Source organism: Mugil cephalus, chromosome 5, assembly GCF_022458985.1.
Source record: "Mugil cephalus isolate CIBA_MC_2020 chromosome 5, CIBA_Mcephalus_1.1, whole genome shotgun sequence".
In the NCBI taxonomy this organism is placed as follows: Eukaryota; Metazoa; Chordata; class Actinopteri; order Mugiliformes; family Mugilidae; genus Mugil; species Mugil cephalus.
The window spans coordinates 13,636,875-13,654,194 of NC_061774.1; the positions used below are offsets into that span (position 1 = coordinate 13,636,875).

The window sequence follows — 17,320 nt, forward strand, 5'->3', positions numbered from 1 at the left end:
ATCAGAGTCACATGAAAAATAGAAACAGGAGCAGAGTTTCACTCTAAACCCTATTTCTTTACACCAATAAAGACACAAATCAGATGAAATGAGTCACTAGTTGTTGTTTTAAGGTGCAGAACCTCTCATTTCCACCATCATGACAGAGTTCTCTGGAGATTCCAGTGTTTGTGGGACAGCTGAGCCTTCAGCTTTTCCTTGTCTCTTTTTCTTCCAGGCAAAAAAGACGAGAATCCCAATTAACAAGAGAATTATCACAGCTGCTTTCAATGCACATATGATGGACATGTGACCTGTTCAGAGACACAAACGTCACATGTCAGGGTGAAGCTGTGACAGGAGAGTTTTTATTTTATTTAGTTAGTAAAGTTTAATTTACTGATGTACCACAGTCTCATCTCTGATCAAAGTTTGATTGGAGGGTTTATTTGACACTATGGTGGTTTACTTACCCAAACTAGTGGTAGGGGCAGTAGTTGGGTTAATACACAGTGTGTTATCGGCTTCAAACACCCACTCTGATATGTGTGTCCCATTAGGTAAGGTGCAGTTGATGAATATGAAGCCTATGAACAAACAAAGATCATTTATGACTGATGTTATGACACCAATATGATTACCAAGTTATTTCCCATCATGTTGTCACTCACCACAGGTACAGATCCTCTCTCCTCTGGAGACATTACTGATGTGATTCCTGACTGAACAGACCAGATGTCCTGAGACGTCTTGTTTCAGAGTGATGACGTTAGTCTCATTATTTCCAGAGAGGAGCTCAGCGTCTGTCACTGAGTGTCCATCCAGAGTCCAGCTGTACTGAGGACTGTCCCCTCCATCAGAGGAGCAGGACACCCTCTTCTCTCCATGGGACAGACACTCAGAGACCAGATGGACAGAGGACACCGGAGCTGAGAGAAACACACACAGATGACTTTTGATAACAAGGTAATTATCTCTTAATAAATAAATACAGAAACATGCAGAATATAAAGTATATTATTTAGACTCTGACTGTAACAGTAATGAAGGAGGATTCAGTTCAGGACTGTTATATTTGTTTTCACTAGTGAACCTAAAAACTGGTAAGTGAATGTAAGATATCTTTGTTTGTAAACAAATCAAAACAATTTGACATTTAGATCCGTCAATATGACTTAATTTCCCAGGAGTAGAAAAAAATATTTTACCTTCAACAAACAACTGTAGAGTCTGTTCAGATAATGTTGATCCATTTGAGTCAGTGATTATCAGATCATATTGACCACTGTCACTCCTGCTCAGGTCATTGATACTAAATGTTCCATCACTGAGATTAAAGACAGATCTGTCTTTGATCACATTAGTTACAACCATTTCGTTGCTCCATCTTAATATTACTGATGATCCCTTTTTCACATCCCATCTATATATTTCTAAGGCGTTGTCCATCAGTCTGATGACCACAGTTCCTTCCAAAGCTCCATAACACTGAGCTCCACTCTGTCTGCCATCACAGTAAGTTTCTCCACCTGTGAATTAAAACATTGAGAGTATTTCGTTTCTACCACTATGAAGCATAATTGTTGCAATATTTCAGTCACATGCATTGACCTAAAACAAATTTAGTGGTTTTTTCTCTCTCAGACTAAACAATCAATCAAACATGTATTTCTGCTGCTGAGCATTTCACAGGTCAGTGGCTGGAAAACTGCTGTGATTCATTTAACAACATTAATCTGTTAAACAGAGTTTTTACATTAGTTGAATTCAAGCAGTAATTACAGACCTGTGTGTGTCAAACTGAGTTAAACCCACCAAATTATCTGTTGGTTCATTTTATGAATAAATGTGAATAAAATGATTAATAATGTAGAATCATTTCTAAGACATCAGCATACATCCTACACTGAACAGTCTGAAACGTCTCCTTTTACTTATCACCTTCACAAGAAGAGGTTTTACAAACACTGAACACAGAGAGGCAACAACAAGGAAGTGAACATAACTTAACTCATCAAAAAAAGAAACCTCACAGTATTTTCAACATCCAAACAACCTAACACCACTTACAACATGGTTGACAAGACAGATACTAAGAAAAACATTTATCCATTCAACAAAGTTATAGTCGACCATTAAACTGGATCTTTTGATTGTCAACATGTAGAATAAATATTTTTTATTGTGAGGAAACAGATATAAAGTCTCCATTTCTATCACAATGTAAAGCTGTCAACTGGAAATATATAATCATTTCAACTCTTTGAAATGATCTTCTCTTCTCTTTCTTTGTTTTTTTTTTATTTGATTTTTTCCTTTTTTCATTTCTGGACGGCCACATGAAAATGTTTTTAACTCATGTCAAGATATGAAGTCAACAGCACAGCCTTTATGAACCAGTAGAGGGAAACCTCTGACCTGCTAATAGGAGCCAAGATGTTTTATTCAAAGTCAAGTTAATCTTCAGCAGTCATGAAATGTACAATGTTGAACCATGGATAGAGGTCCCACAGTCGGACCTAAGGCTGACCCATTACTAACACAGGCCAGGAAAGGAAATCTTCATGACTGCACATGGGCAAAGGAAAAAACTCAACTGCAGTCCTTACAGTCCTGTGGCCTATCCACAACAGAACCAATGACAGTATGCAGACAGGAAGTTGGTCTCATTCAACACAATCAAACGCAACTAGTTTATAAAATTATGAAACCTTTGATTTAAATTATTAACAACCCAAAGACACATCCATATTCCAGTACTCGCAATTAAGTACTTACATTGAAGAAACACAGTATTGTAAGGAACACTGTAAACAGCTGATTGACAAACACAAATAATCGATCTTGTGACTATGTGAAAATATATATATCTGTGGATGTATTTAACAGAATCTGAATTTATCGAAGACAAAAACAACCACTGCTGGTTTTCAGTAGAGAAAAAAAGAACAAAAAAGTAGAGACAGAAAAAACATCTCACCATGAGAGACTCCAAGTAGCGTCAACAACAGTCCAAACACAACTTTCATGTCTCCTCTCAGTTCAGCCTCTGTTGAGTCAGTCTGCAGCTTTAGAAAGTTTATCTAATTATCAGCTACAAGTGTCCCTTACTCTGCAGTGAGCTGTGTTACACAGAGGACTGTGTCCAAACTGGCAATATCATGATGTTTTTGTGTGCTGAGAGCAGGAAATTCAGTGTTAGCCACAGAGAAGTGTGTCAAAACTACCACTATCATAATGGTTTTGTGTGCTGAGGGCAGGAAATTCAGTGGCATCAACTTGACTTCCCTTTTACAGACATCATCTGAGCCTTCTGACATGAAGAATGAGAGTGAAGGATTCTTCATTTAGAGTTGGACTAAAAGCTTATTCATCACTGTGTGTGGAGTCATTTGGCTTCAAAAGAAAAGGACGTTCATTTGAATAAATGTTAAAATAAATCATAATATCGACCCATTTTTCACTTCCTCTTGTTGTTACATTTAGTGGCTGAGATAGAATAAGTTAGAGTTGTCATGTTTCCTCTGTTTGGCCTCTGAAGACGCCGTAGATTCAACTATAAACATTACATACTGTACACTGATGAATTTTTCAAATGATTTTCGTATATACGGTTTATAAATGTTTGGACACTGACACAACTGTTGTTTGCTGAGGGTAAAGTATAGGCCCAGTTTTAATTAGACGATACTCACATTCAAACTGGAGGAAAGGTGACTTCAGGCAGTCATTGCTCCAGTGAGTGTCCTCGTTTGTGATGCTTTGCCGAGGCCTTTACTGCCACTGACTTTACTTGCTTTTCGTGTAATGGGTCTCAGTTCCTTTGGGTTTGTGTTCATCAAGGGTGATGTCTATTTGTGTCAGGGTCAGATCAGGTAATGTTGTCAGATCAGGCGGTATGTTGTGGGTCATTACAGTGAAGCACCATCCATTCAATTTTTCATCTTTTCACTGAACTTGAGCTGACAGTTTATCTCTGTACACTTCAGGATCCATTGACTACTTCTGTCCATCGTTGCCTCATTAATAATCAGAACCAGAGGCAGAAGCCTATCACAGAGACAAACAACCATTTGCACTGTCAATTTAGGGTCACAGATTAGCCTAATGAGCATGAACATTTGTAGGTGGGAGCCAGAGTACCTGGTGAAAACCCACGCAGACACAGGGAGAACACGCAAACTCCATTCAGAAGGACCTGAGCTGGACTCGAACCTGGACCTTCTCGCTGGGAGGCATCAGCACTATGTGATTACATTTTATTCTTACTTCTCTCTCTGTCTGTATTTGCTTAAGTGACCTTTTAGCCTATGTGAGTTCATAACAAGCTGAAATGAGTTCAGCAGAAGTTCATAGAAAGTTCATAATAAGTGTGATGTTACGTTGTATCTTCTATGTGCAGACTGAAGACCTTTAGTTGTCTCGTTTGACTTCAGTTACACTTCCTCTTGATCTTCTCACATCCTGTCTAAGAAGAAGTAAGACTCAAATGGTGGAAAGTTCATGGAAAAGATGTGTGGAGTGGACCAGACATCGGAGACAGCTGTCACCTCGGTATCTGAACAAAAAGAACCCTCAACACTGATTGGTAAGAAAGAACTTTTATTTCATGCCAAAACATCCACAGATCGAGTTCGCCTTAAAGTCCAGTTGGAAAAAATGGGGTCCAACGGCAGCAGAGGTCGATCTCTGGATGAAAACTGTCAGTTTCCTATATGCAAGCAATGAAAAATGAATATGGTAACAAATCTGTGCAATGTATGTCTAAGTGGAGTAATGAACGTGGTTTCCCAAGTGAAGGCAGCCTGAGCGAGAATCAGTTGAGTGAATGGAAGGAAACTACAAGAGTTTGAGAATGAAATGGATGTGTGGAAATTGTGGATGGATGAATGTGAAATCAGGCAGAGAAAGCAGCTGCATAAACAGATGCCTGTGAATCTGAGTGGTAGTGGAAGTGAAAGGGAAAGATAAACCGCCAATACACACACCTACACCCACATCGGGACATTATCCCATCCTGTCAGAGCTCCACAGAATGCAAGATGAGTTGGACGTTCAACCACATACAATGCAAACCTCACAATGGCACAATTCGCAGGGCAGCTGTTCACGTTTGGGGACAAAGGAGACTATCAAGGGCGTGGCCGTGGCAGGGGACGAGGAAGAGGCAGAGAAAGAGATGACTGGCCAAGTGACCGATGCTACAGATGTGCACAGGACGTACACTGGACCAGAGATTGCCCGAACTTAGGAAACCGGCAAAAGTGACAGCTCCAGTCTCCTCACTCTGACTGAGATCTGGTCTGACACTGACACATACAAACAACACACAACGCTCACCACAAAGAAGAGCCGCTTGCAACTGATACACAGCTTGCTTTAGTTCAGGGAAAGATCTCTTAGTTAGAACAGAGCCTCCTCACCCCCGAGAGAATTTACGTAACCTTAAATAATGATGCTTATAAGAAAATGCCAACTATTGTGTGTAATGTTCAAGGGGAAAATATCACCTTTTTGGTGGACTCAGGTGCCACACATTCTGTAATACATCCATTTCTCTGGTAGAGACAGCTACACCATTCCTAAATTCCTCCTCAGACAAAATGAAACCTGAAAGTCTCCACTGCAGAGCTTTTGTGTCACGTGGACCAGATTCTGACTTTGAAGCGAGCTTTTACAGAGAACTGAATGATTGTCTGACCCTGACAGATCTGTACTTTGATGATGATTATTGTGCTTACTCTGTCACACTCACAGACACACAGCAGAAATTCTATCATGTCTCTGGCTCTCTACCTCATGTTTCTCTAACCAAACCTACCGCAGGCTGGAAGAGTGTGGGCGAGTTCATGAAGAAAGTCACACAAGTATGCGACTACTCTCCTCCCCCCACCAGACCACAGCTCCTCTGTTATAAACCAACTAACCCATACAGACTTCCTTAGTTGGTCAAATGTCATTGCCTCCGCTCTGTGCAGCTTGTGGCGAGCAGCCCCCAAGATGCAAGTTCCTCCTACTTTGTGGTCTACCAGTAAACATGGTAGGCCTCATTAAAGATTGTCCTCCAGTCAAAATTGTACTGAAATCAGGCTACAGACCAAAACAACGTCAATATCCGCTTAGAAACTAGGCTATAGAGGGGATCACACCTGTTTTCAAGTCTCTACTGTCGGCCGGAGTCATCGTTCCGTGTAATGACTCACCCGTTCAAACACCTATTTTTCCTGCCAGTTCGAAGGGAAGAAGTACACTTGGACTCGACTCTGTTAAGGGTTGACACGCAGCCCCACCATCTTCTGTGACACTCTAGCTCAGAGTCTCTCTTCTCTGACACTCACTCCAGGAACGGTGCTGTTATAATATGTAGATGACTTGTTGATAGTCGCTCCTTCCAAACAACAGTGTGAAAACAATAAAGTGAAACGTCTCTGCCATCTCGCTGCAGAAGGCCATAAAGCCTCCTTGTACAAATTTGAACCAGGAAGTGGTTTTCGTGGGTCACCTTCTGACACCCCAGCAGAAAAACGTTGTCTCCTGAACACGTTGAGGCCATTGTTGCCACTCCTAAACCCATCACAAAGAAACAAATCTTTCCTTCTTAGGAATGTATTATTATTGTCGACCTTTCATTCCTAACTTTTCAGGCATGGGGAGGTATCTCTTGTAATGTGAATGTGTTTGTGCATTTTCATTAATTTCCAGGTTCGGTAGCTCTGAAAAATGATGTGTTTATTATTAATTTTTTATCTTTCAGGCACACAAAATGGATGCACAACAAGATTTAGCCACATCTTCCATTTGCCAAATGAAGGATGTGCAACCTTCTAAACTGAAGACTGCTTGTGAAGTGTAAATTATAATATTTCAATAAGATAATCATGAACTGATCTATTAAATGCTATCTTTATCATTCATGAAGTTAATCGTCATGTTTATATCTCAAACACAAGAATATAATTGTGTGATTACTTACTGACATCTTACCCATTCCTGTACCTACCTGTTACCAGTTCCAAGCACAGAAAACTGCTGCTTCGTCACCACATTTCTAATACAAAATCCATCAATTACACATGTTGTTGACACAGTCATCTAGTAATATGCTCTATATTTCTATGACATGCAGTTCCTATATCTGATGATTATTATAGTGCTGCTATTATTTGGCATAGTCATTTTTAATGTGTGAAAATAATCAGACACCAACTTTAGATATCAGGTGACAGAACATGCTTTATTTCCAGAATACTCATTGGGTTTCAGTTCATAAAAAATAGGTGTGTAACCAAGGCTGCAGTTCCTTTGGTTCTGCACATAATAACACAATCATCGCTCATGAAGTTCTCTGGAAGCATCAATAGACACATGAAATTTGGACACAATGTACTCGTTTAACTATATCTGTCCTTCTCCTGGATGATGCACCTGCTGAGTTCATCCTCCACAGTCATGGTCTTAGAAGATGAACCACAGTCTTTGAAGCCCAGATCACTTCTTCAATATTGGAATGGTCAATTTTGTTGATGCAACGTTGTTTATCCTGGTACAGTTAATAAAATAAAATAAAATAAAATAAATAAAACGCCAACACAGTAAGTTTAACAATATATAAACGAGAGTGAACTCTTACATGATTTTCAATAGCAGAGAGAACCTCTGACAGCGCCGCGGTGACGATCTCACCAGAACACTGCTCAGAATGAAGCTTTTAATTTGGTAGTTTACTTCCGCTGAACGGCAGCGCCAATTAGCATATTTGCTAAATATTTAGTTTCTCCAAGCGCTACATTTAACATTTATATTTATATGTAACATTTATATTTGACATTTATATTTATATTTAACATTTATATTTATTAGATTTTGATTTAAAATTTAAGATTTAGATTTAGTATTTAGATTTAACATTTACTAAATGTGATATATATATAAAAAGTGTTTTGGAGCTAAATGTGGGAAAAATTGCGTGTTCATTTTAACACGCGCAGCTTTACAACCGGAACCCCATAATATTGTAGTGAGGGAGTGATGCGGGGCTGGGAACTTCCGGGAGAGGGACGTGCAATTACTGGCTGATGCGGTCCACCTGTGCGGGGAGGAGACTCACCTGGGTTGGGGCTGAAAAGAAAAGAGGCATTGGGGAAGAAAAGAGAGATGGCAAGACGTGGGGAGCAGTCGCTGATTTTGAGCAGTGGCACTGTGGCGGGTGGGTGCTGTTCGCAGCTTACAGTGCTGCCGGCACTAAAGACAGCTGAGAAAGAGAGTTCGTCGTGTTCATCAGTCCTGTATTAAGAGGGGACGTCAGAAACCTCCTTTAGGTAGCTCCCCGCCTGCCAGCTGAGCAGCCCGACTCTCCACATCGCCGAGACTCTCGTCACCAGGCCGGGGGCCTTTTAGGGACAACTTACTGTCCGTGCAGCGCTCTACCTCCCCCTAGTGACAAAAGCCAATTACCAAGTAATTTCTCATCATGTTGTCACTCACCACAGGTAGAGATCCTCTCTCCTCTGGAGACATTACTGATGTGATTCCTGACTGAACAGACCAGATGTCCTGAGACGTCTTGTTTCAGAGTGATGACGTTAGTCTCATTATTTCCAGAGAGGAGCTCAGCGTCTGTCACTGAGTGTCCATCCAGAGTCCAGCTGTACTGAGGACTGTCCCCTCCATCAGAGGAGCAGGACACCCTCTTCTCTCCATGGGACAGACACTCAGAGACCAGATGGACAGAGGACACCGGAGCTGAGAGAAACACACACAGATGACTTTTGATAACAAGGTAATTATCTCTTAATAAATAAATACAGAAACATGCAGAATATAAAGTATATTATTTAGACTCTGACTGTAACAGTAATGAAGGAGGATTCAGTTCAGGACTGTTATATTTGTTTTCACTAGTGAACCTAAAAACTGGTAAGTGAATGTAAGATATCTTTGTTTGTACACAAATCAATACAATTTGAGATTTTGATCTGTCAATATGACTTAATTTCTCAGGAGTAGAAAAAAATATTTTACCTTCAATAAACAACTGTAGAGTCTGTTCTTGTAATTCTTTTCCATTTGAGTCAAGGCTTGTTAGATTATATTGACCACTGTCATTCCTGCTCAGGTCATTGATCCTAAATGTTCCATCACTGGGATTAAAGACAGATCTGTCTTTTATCACATTAGTTACAATCATTTTGTTTCTCCATTTTAATATTACTAATGATCCCTTCATCACATCACATCTAAATATTTCTGAGGCGTTGTCCATCAGTCTGATGACCACAGTTCCTTCCAAAGCTCCATAACACTGAGCTCCACTCTGTCTGCCATCACAGTAAGTTTCTCCACCTGTGAATTAAAACATTGAGAGTATTTCATTTCTACCACTATGAAGCATAATTGTTGCAATATTTCAGTCACATGCATTGACCTAAAACAGACTTAGTGGGTTTTTCTTTCTCAGACTAAACAATCAATCAAACATGTATTTCTGCTGCTGAGCATTTCACAGGTCAGTGGCTGAAAACTGCTGTGATTCATTTAACAACATTAATCTGTTAAACAGAGTTTTTACATTAGTTGAATTCAACCAGTAATTACAGACCTGTGTGTGTCAAACTGAGTTAAACCCACCAAATTATCTGTTGGTTCATTTTATGAATAAATGTGAATAAAATGATTAATAATGTAGAATCATTTGAAGCAGTAGTGCAGCCAATAAAACTAAGAGATGTGAATATGTCACTCAGAGTGGGTAGGCAGTATGTAGCTACAAGGAAGTGTTGGAACAAGGACATATAAGGCATTATATCTGTCACTGGTTTTGTTCTTCAGGTTTACTCAACAAAGTTACAGAGGCTCAAGGCCTCATGAAGAACAATGCAACAGCAGAGTTACACAAATATAATTTATCATCCTTAGTTGGTCTCTGATACATGACTATTGTTTATTGTCCTTCCTCCAAAGTGTAAATCTCTCAGTTGTGACTTTCTCCAAACTAGAAAGTATTCACTGAGACCATGTCTGTGTCACAACCCCAAAGACACAAAGCATCAATCTTAATCTTTTCTCTGTAGATATTTTGGGAGACAAGCTGTCTTCACTTTGTGGAAAGTTACAAACTAAAGCCGTGTGTATAAAAGACTATCATGTCATCTTCATTGTCCTCAATCAAACTGTTTGATAAACATGTGAGACTTTCAAACCTCCTTTCAGAACCTGTTAACAAGAAGTTTAACATTTCACTCATCCACTAAACCATCTTTAGAAACCTGAATAAAGTACCACGTCAATATCTCACCATGAGAGACTCCAAGTATCATCAGCATCAGTCCAACCACAGCTTCCATGTCTCCTCTCTCTTCACACTCTGTTCAGTCACTCAGCAGCTTTCAAACTTTATCTAATTCCTCCCAAAGTCAAACCTATGTACCCTGCTCTGAACAGAAAGCAGTGTGTTGTGGTAGTGATCAGCCTCAGAGGAGAGTGTGTGAAATGTGCACAACGTTGTTTCTAACTTCTCGTTATATGAAGAAAAAAGAAAGGGAAGCAGTATCAACTTCCTTTTTTAGCCTCAGTTCAACGAGTGTGTTTTTCTGTGTGATGGACGAAATGAAACATCCTCCTTCTGAGACTGACAGCTGATATTTCTAAGACACCATCATGAAGGTGTTTCAAACTAGAAACATTTTAAAATGTCTCCTATTACTGATCAACCTTTTAAATCCTGTATGTGGAGAATCAAAACAAACTTATGCTCAGTTTTTCATTTTAACTACAGTCATGTGTCTATTGTCTCATCTGTGTCAAACATAAATCTAGTAACACAACAGCAGCACTGCCACAACATCTCTGAAGATCATGATGTTGACATTTTGGTGACATGATCTGATGTGTGTAAATTCATGTACAGTGTTAATTACTGAGTTCATAGTCAAAGAGGAACATGATGCAGTCCAGTCCAACCCAACACTAGCTACGAGCTCAGAGAAGTGTGTGAAAACTTGACTGAGCAGGTTGTTGTATCTTTGTGGTGCTGAGAAGAGGAACTGATGTGAGTTTTCTATCTCTTTTAAGCTTCAGTACAACAAGTGGGCCTTTGTGTGTGATGGACTGAGTGGACGAGAAGGAAATATCCCTCATTGTGACACTGACATCTAACATTTCTAAGACATCAGCATACATCCTACACTGAACAGTCAGCAATGTCTCCTTTTACTGATCACCTTCACAAGAGGAGGTTTTACAAACACTGAACACAGAGAGGCAACAAAAAGGAAGTGAACATAACTTAACTCACCACAAAAAGAAACCTCACAGTATTTTCAACATCCAAACAACCTGACACAACCAGCAACATGGTTGACAAGACAGATACTAAGAAAAACATTTATGTATTCAACAAAGTTATAGTCGACCATTAAACTGGATCTTTTGATAGTCAACATGTAGACTGAATATTTTTTATTATGAGGAAACAGATATAAAGTCTCCATTTCTATCACAATGTAAAGCTGTCAATTGGAAATATATAATCATTTCAACTCTTTGAAATGATCTTCTCTTCTCTTTCTTTGTTTTTTGTATGTCTTTTTATTTGTTTTTTTTTTTTTCCTTTTTCTATTTCTGGACGGCCACATGAAAATGTTTTTAACTCATGTCAAGATATGAAGTCAACAGCACAGCCTTTATGAACCATTAGAGGGAAACCTCTGACCTGCTAATAGGAGCCAAGATGTTTTATTCAAAGTCAAGTTAATGTTCAGCAGTCATGAAATGTACAATGTTGAACCATGGATAGAGGTCCCACAGTTGGACCTAAGGCTGATCCATTACTGACACAGGACAGGAAAGGAAATCTTCATGACTGCACATGGGCAAAGGAATAAACTCAACTGCAGTCCTTACAGTCCTGTGGCCTATCCACAACAGAACCAATGACAGTATGCAGACAGGAAGTTGGTCTCGTGCAACACAATCAAAATTATGAAACATTTGATTTAAATTATTAACAACCCAAAGACACATCCATATTCCAGTACTCGCAATTAAATATTAACATTGAAGAAACACAGTATTGTGAGGAACACTGTTCACAGCTGACTGACAAACACAAATAATCGATCTTGTGACTGAAAAAAAACGTCAGTAATTATTAGATAAATATATGGCTACAATTTTTTATTCATATTTCATATCATATATTTTCTTTAAGAAAAGATTAAAATATGTCTTAAAATATATATATCTGTGGATGTATTTAACAGAATCTGAATTTATCAAAGACAAAAACAACCACTGCTGTTTTTCAGTAGAGAAAAAAAAAAAAAAAAGTAGAGATAGAAAAGCATCTCACCATGAGAGACTCCAAGTAGCATCAACAACAGTCCAAACACAACTTTCATGTCTCCTCTCAGTTCAGCCTCTGTTGAGTCAGTCTGCAGCTTTAGAAAGTTTATCTAATTATCAGCTACAAGTGTCCCTTACTCTGCAGTGAGCTGTGTTACACAGAGGACTGTGTCCAAACTGGCACTATCATGATGTTTTTGTGTGCTGAGAGCAGGAAATTCAGTGGCATCAACTTGACTTCCCTTTTACAGACATCATCTGAGCCTTCTGACATGATGAAAGAGAGCGAAGGATTCTTCATTTAGAGTTGGACTAAAAGCTTAGCATTGTGTGTGGAGTCATTTGGCCTCAAAAGAAAAGGATGTTCATTTGAATAAATGTTAAAATAAATCATAATATAGACCCATGTTTCACTTCCTCCTGTTGTTACATTTAGTGACTGAGATAGAATAAGTTAGTGTTGTCATCTTTTCTCTCTTTGGCCTCTGAAGACGCCGTAGATTCAACCATAAACATTACATACTGTACACTGATGTGTTTTCAAATGATTTTCGTATATACGGTTTATAAATGTTTGGACACTGACACAACTGTTGTTTGCTGAGGGTAAAGTATAGGTCCAGCTTTAATTAGACGATACTCACATTCAATCTGGAGGAAAGGTGACTTCAGGCAGTCATTGCTCCAGTGAGTGTCCTCGTTTGTGATGCTTTGCCAAGTCCTTTACTGCCACTGACTTAGGTTTCATTTTGTGTTATGGGTCTCAGTTCCTTTAGTTTTGTGTTGATCAAGTGTGATGTTTATTTGTGTCAGGGTCAGATCAGGTAATGTTGTCAGATCAGACGGTATGTTGTGGGTCATTACAGTGAAGCGCCATCCATTCAACTTTGCATCTTTTCACTGAACTTGAGCTGACAGTTTATCTCTGTACACTTCAGGATCCATCGACTACTTCTGTCCATCGTTGCCTCATTAATAATCAGAACCAGAGGCAGAATACTGTCCCAGGACTCTGCTGCTCTGTCTTTTTTGGATGTTTTTTATGGCAAAGGCTGATCTGGTCTTTCCGTTCTTGAGGTTTATGAAATGTTTGCATCCTGTGAACCCTCTGTATTTGGTCTTTGAAGCATTTCCTTCATAGTAGACTTTGATAATATAGATAATAGATTGATGGGTCATTATTTGAGTAACACAACACAAAAGATAATGTCGAACTGTACTCACCGAATATATTCGTCTGGATGTGTGAAATAAGAGACTGTTAGCACCAATAGTCTGCAGCCATTTGTTCCTCCCTGTTTATCTTTGAGAGCTCTTCTACATTACCCAGTATTAGACTTTTACAACATGTTTCAACATTTCAGTGGATTAATGCGTCAACGGTTATAGTCAGGGAGGAGTGACCAAATTGTCACGGTTCTTTGTCTGTCTTTTATTTTGTGATCATGTTTTGAGTTGCCTGTTCAGGCACAGCGCCAGGATTTTTTCTCTCCCGATGCTAAGGGGGAACTTGACCGATACGTGGGGGTGCTAAAAAAATAATTGCTTTTCGTGACTTCAGTTACATTATAAAGAGGTTGAGGGGCTTAACTGGGGCTACACTGATTTTTGACAGCGCTATAGCATCCCCTCGCCCCGGTGTAGCGCCGTCCCTGTGCCTGTTTTATTTTTGGCAAGTTTCTTAGTTTCCTGTCTCTCGTGCCTCCTTGTGTTTCTATCATGATTTCCTGTCCGTCTACATCATGTGTTGAGTTTCCTGTTTTATTTTGTTAAGTTCTGGATTTCCTGTCTCTTGTGGCTCCTTGTTTTTCCCCTTGATTGCTTATTGGTTTCTCCTGTGACAAGTGTTGTATTCAGGGACTGTTTTGTTTTGTGTATGTTTACATAGACACAGATTTAGGTTTCATGTTACGCCGTTATGAGAGTAGTTCCGGACGATATAGTTGTACTGAAGTGTGTGTCACAGGAGAGCTGAAAATAAAGGGCCTTTACAAAATGTCTGAGCTGTCAGTTATTCAAAAACAGATGACTTCCACATCCAGGCTTGATTGCCCTGATCTGTTTCACCTGCGTCTTGTCATCCCTGAGCCCTCTCATCCTGCCTTCTGCTTGTTCCTTGTCGCGTTGTTGTGTTCACCCATGTGTTTCCTACCTGATGTTATTTCCTTGTCGTGTTGTATGTTTCCCATGCCGTGTTCCTCGTGATTTGGATCGTCCTGCCGTCCACAACGCTTTTTGTTCTCTTTGATTTTTCTTTGTTAAATATTATAATATTTAGTTTGAAACCTGGCCTCATCTTTAGTATTGCATTTGGGTCCTCATCCCTACCCTTATCCTTAATATTACAAATGTAGAGTGTGACATCCTGACAATGGAGCTTGAGTTGATTACATTCCTACTCAAACCAGTAGGGAACTTGAACACTAAACATGTGCTAGTCATTGTCTGGGAACATTACTATGTCAGGTTAATTTGAGCAATCGCCAGAATTTCACATTTGAACAGTAGGCCTATTAGCCTAAGTCGTTTTTTTGTTTGTTTATTTGTTTTTTTGAAGAATGCGCATGAACGAATAGCTGCATGTCGCCAGTATCTCCGTGAAGAATAACTTTTTTTTAAAGTCATTTTTAGTGTGTTTGGTTGTTTTTTTTTGTCTGACATGTTGTTTTTCTGTGCCTTGAACCAATCAAGTTCGAGTTTCCCGCTGAACTTGCGAAAAAGTGCTGGAGATGCCAGGCCGGAAGTGGAGGTGGAGGTGGAGGAGCGGAGAAGGACGTTCGGGTCGGCGGTGCCGTCTGTCCTCATGCGGAACGTGAGGTCGTTCAAAGGACGGCAGTATGCCAGTGCCCGGATTCAGACTCTACGGGAAGACAAACCTTGGTGTTATATTTGACCAGGATATGTCCTTTAATTCCCACATAAAGCAGGTGACCAGGACTGCTTTCTTTCACATTCGTAATATCATCAAAATTAGGAATATCCTTCATCAGAGTGATGCGGAAAAACTAGTTCATGCATTTGTGTCTTGACAGGAATTAGCAAGAGAGATCATATTAGTCCAGTTTTAGCTTCTCTTCATTGGCTCCCTTTAAAATCTAGAATTGAATTTAAAATCCTCCTCCTTGCATGCAAGGCCCTGAAAGGCCTAGCTCCATCATATATGAAAGACCCCATAGTACCATACTGTCCCAACAGATCACTACGATCTCTAAGTGCAGGTCTACTTGTGGTTCCTAGAGTTTCTAAAAGTAGAATGGGAGGTAGAGCCTTCAGCTATCAGGCTCCTCTCCTATGGAACCAGCTCCCGAAGCCAGTTTGGGTTCGGGAGGTAGACACAGTCTCTACGTTTAAGGTCAGGCTTAAGACTTTCCTTTTTGACAAAGCTTAAAGTTAGGGCTGGACTTAACCATCCCTTAGTTATGCTGCTATAGGCCTAGGCTGCAGGGGGACAATGCACTGAGGACAAATCCTCTCCTCTCTCTTCTCTGGCTCCTGTCCTCTAATATCATTTTATTTTCTATCACTTATAATTTACTAACCACTGTGTCTCACTCTCTGAACAATTCACCAACCTGCCCAAGATTCCTGTTATACTACGTGTTTCCTTCAGTTTGATGTATGTATTGTATTGTATTGTATTGTATTGTATTGTATACGATTTGTATTGTTACTGGCGCTATATAAATAAAACTGAATTGAATTGAATTTACATCTCTCCCTCACAAGCACAAGGACACACCATGCAACACGATCCATGCCGCTGTTGCTATACAACTAGCCAAACAACCACATCACCTTGGACACTGTTTATCGGTGCCAACTTGTATGTAATGCTCTTTCTGTGTTTTTATTACATTCTTTACTTTTCTTTAATCTCATTTTATCCTTATTGTGTTTTTTATGAGTGTTTACTTTTATGTGCAACGAAGTTACGGTGTCAAAGTAATTTCCCTTGAGCATCATTTAAGTCTAAGTCTTATTTTGAAGGACAGACTAGGAATATACCACCGTGTTAAAAAAAAAAAAAGGAAAAAAAAAGCAGGGGGCTTGGTGCACGAGCCTCGCCCATTGAGCAGCTTGGACTATTTAATCTACCCGAAACCCTCTGGTCTATGGCAAAGAAACACATTTCAAGAGTAGAGAAGACCGTGTCGCGTTTTTTTTTTTAACATCGTGTTTTTCTTCTTGTTGAGAAAGACGTTTTTTAAACTTTCGAGGTAATTATTTGCAGAGAAATCGGACACCCGATCTTGTTAAGTGTTACAGTACAAATGTTATGATGGGAATGACACGCATCCCACACACATAAGTGCTGTCTCTCTGTCTTTGCAGGACATGTTACCTGTGTTTCTGATAGTTTTCAGTCTGCTCTTTGGTGAGTAGATTGAAAAACAAAAGAAAGTGCTATCTGACCATTGTGTCTCCTCAGCTTGAAGCGTAATTTAACCCTTAAATGGGCAAGCACATTTTAACATTTTGGAAAAATAAATAATTGCTATTTTATGATGTTTATGGGCCATAAGAACACAATTTCATGATTTTGTTTTTTCAGAATATCATTTTTATTTCCTATGTTACAGTTTGTATCTCCCAAGATATGTTGCTTTTAAAACGTTTAAAAACATATGATATGCTTTCCTGTTTTGCATAAATAGTTATAACAATACAACAGGAGCTCGCTAAGGTGACTGTTTTGGTGTCGCATTTGACCACAGTGAACTTTGCATCATTGTCAATGGGAAAATCAAAGCTGCCTCTTCCTCTTCGTGAGGAGGTCTCGATCTTCCAATTTGCAACCCTTCAGCCGATTCTCTTCAAATGATACCCGAACTTCTCAGGCCCATAGACTCCTTTAAAGTTAGTTATCAATCTCATTGATGTGAAATAGGTGTCAAAGTGGACAATGCAATCGTAGGGGTTTTTCACAGCTGCAGAACAATCCTTTCACCTAACCCAAACTTCTGTTTTTAGTTTGAGTACCATCATCAAATGCAGACTT

General features: G+C 39.5%; 1 long non-coding RNA gene across 1 annotated transcript; it reads right to left on the minus strand.

Annotated features, from left to right (window-relative positions):
- Positions 1 to 1,227: 1,227 nt before the first annotated feature.
- LOC125007731 lies at positions 1,228 to 8,515 on the minus strand. Its single transcript, XR_007112785.1, has 2 exons — positions 8,464 to 8,515; positions 1,228 to 1,508 (listed from the first exon to the last, which is right to left on the minus strand). It is a non-coding gene; the product is annotated as an uncharacterized LOC125007731 (long non-coding RNA).
- Between the last annotated feature and the right edge of the window lie 8,805 nt (positions 8,516 to 17,320).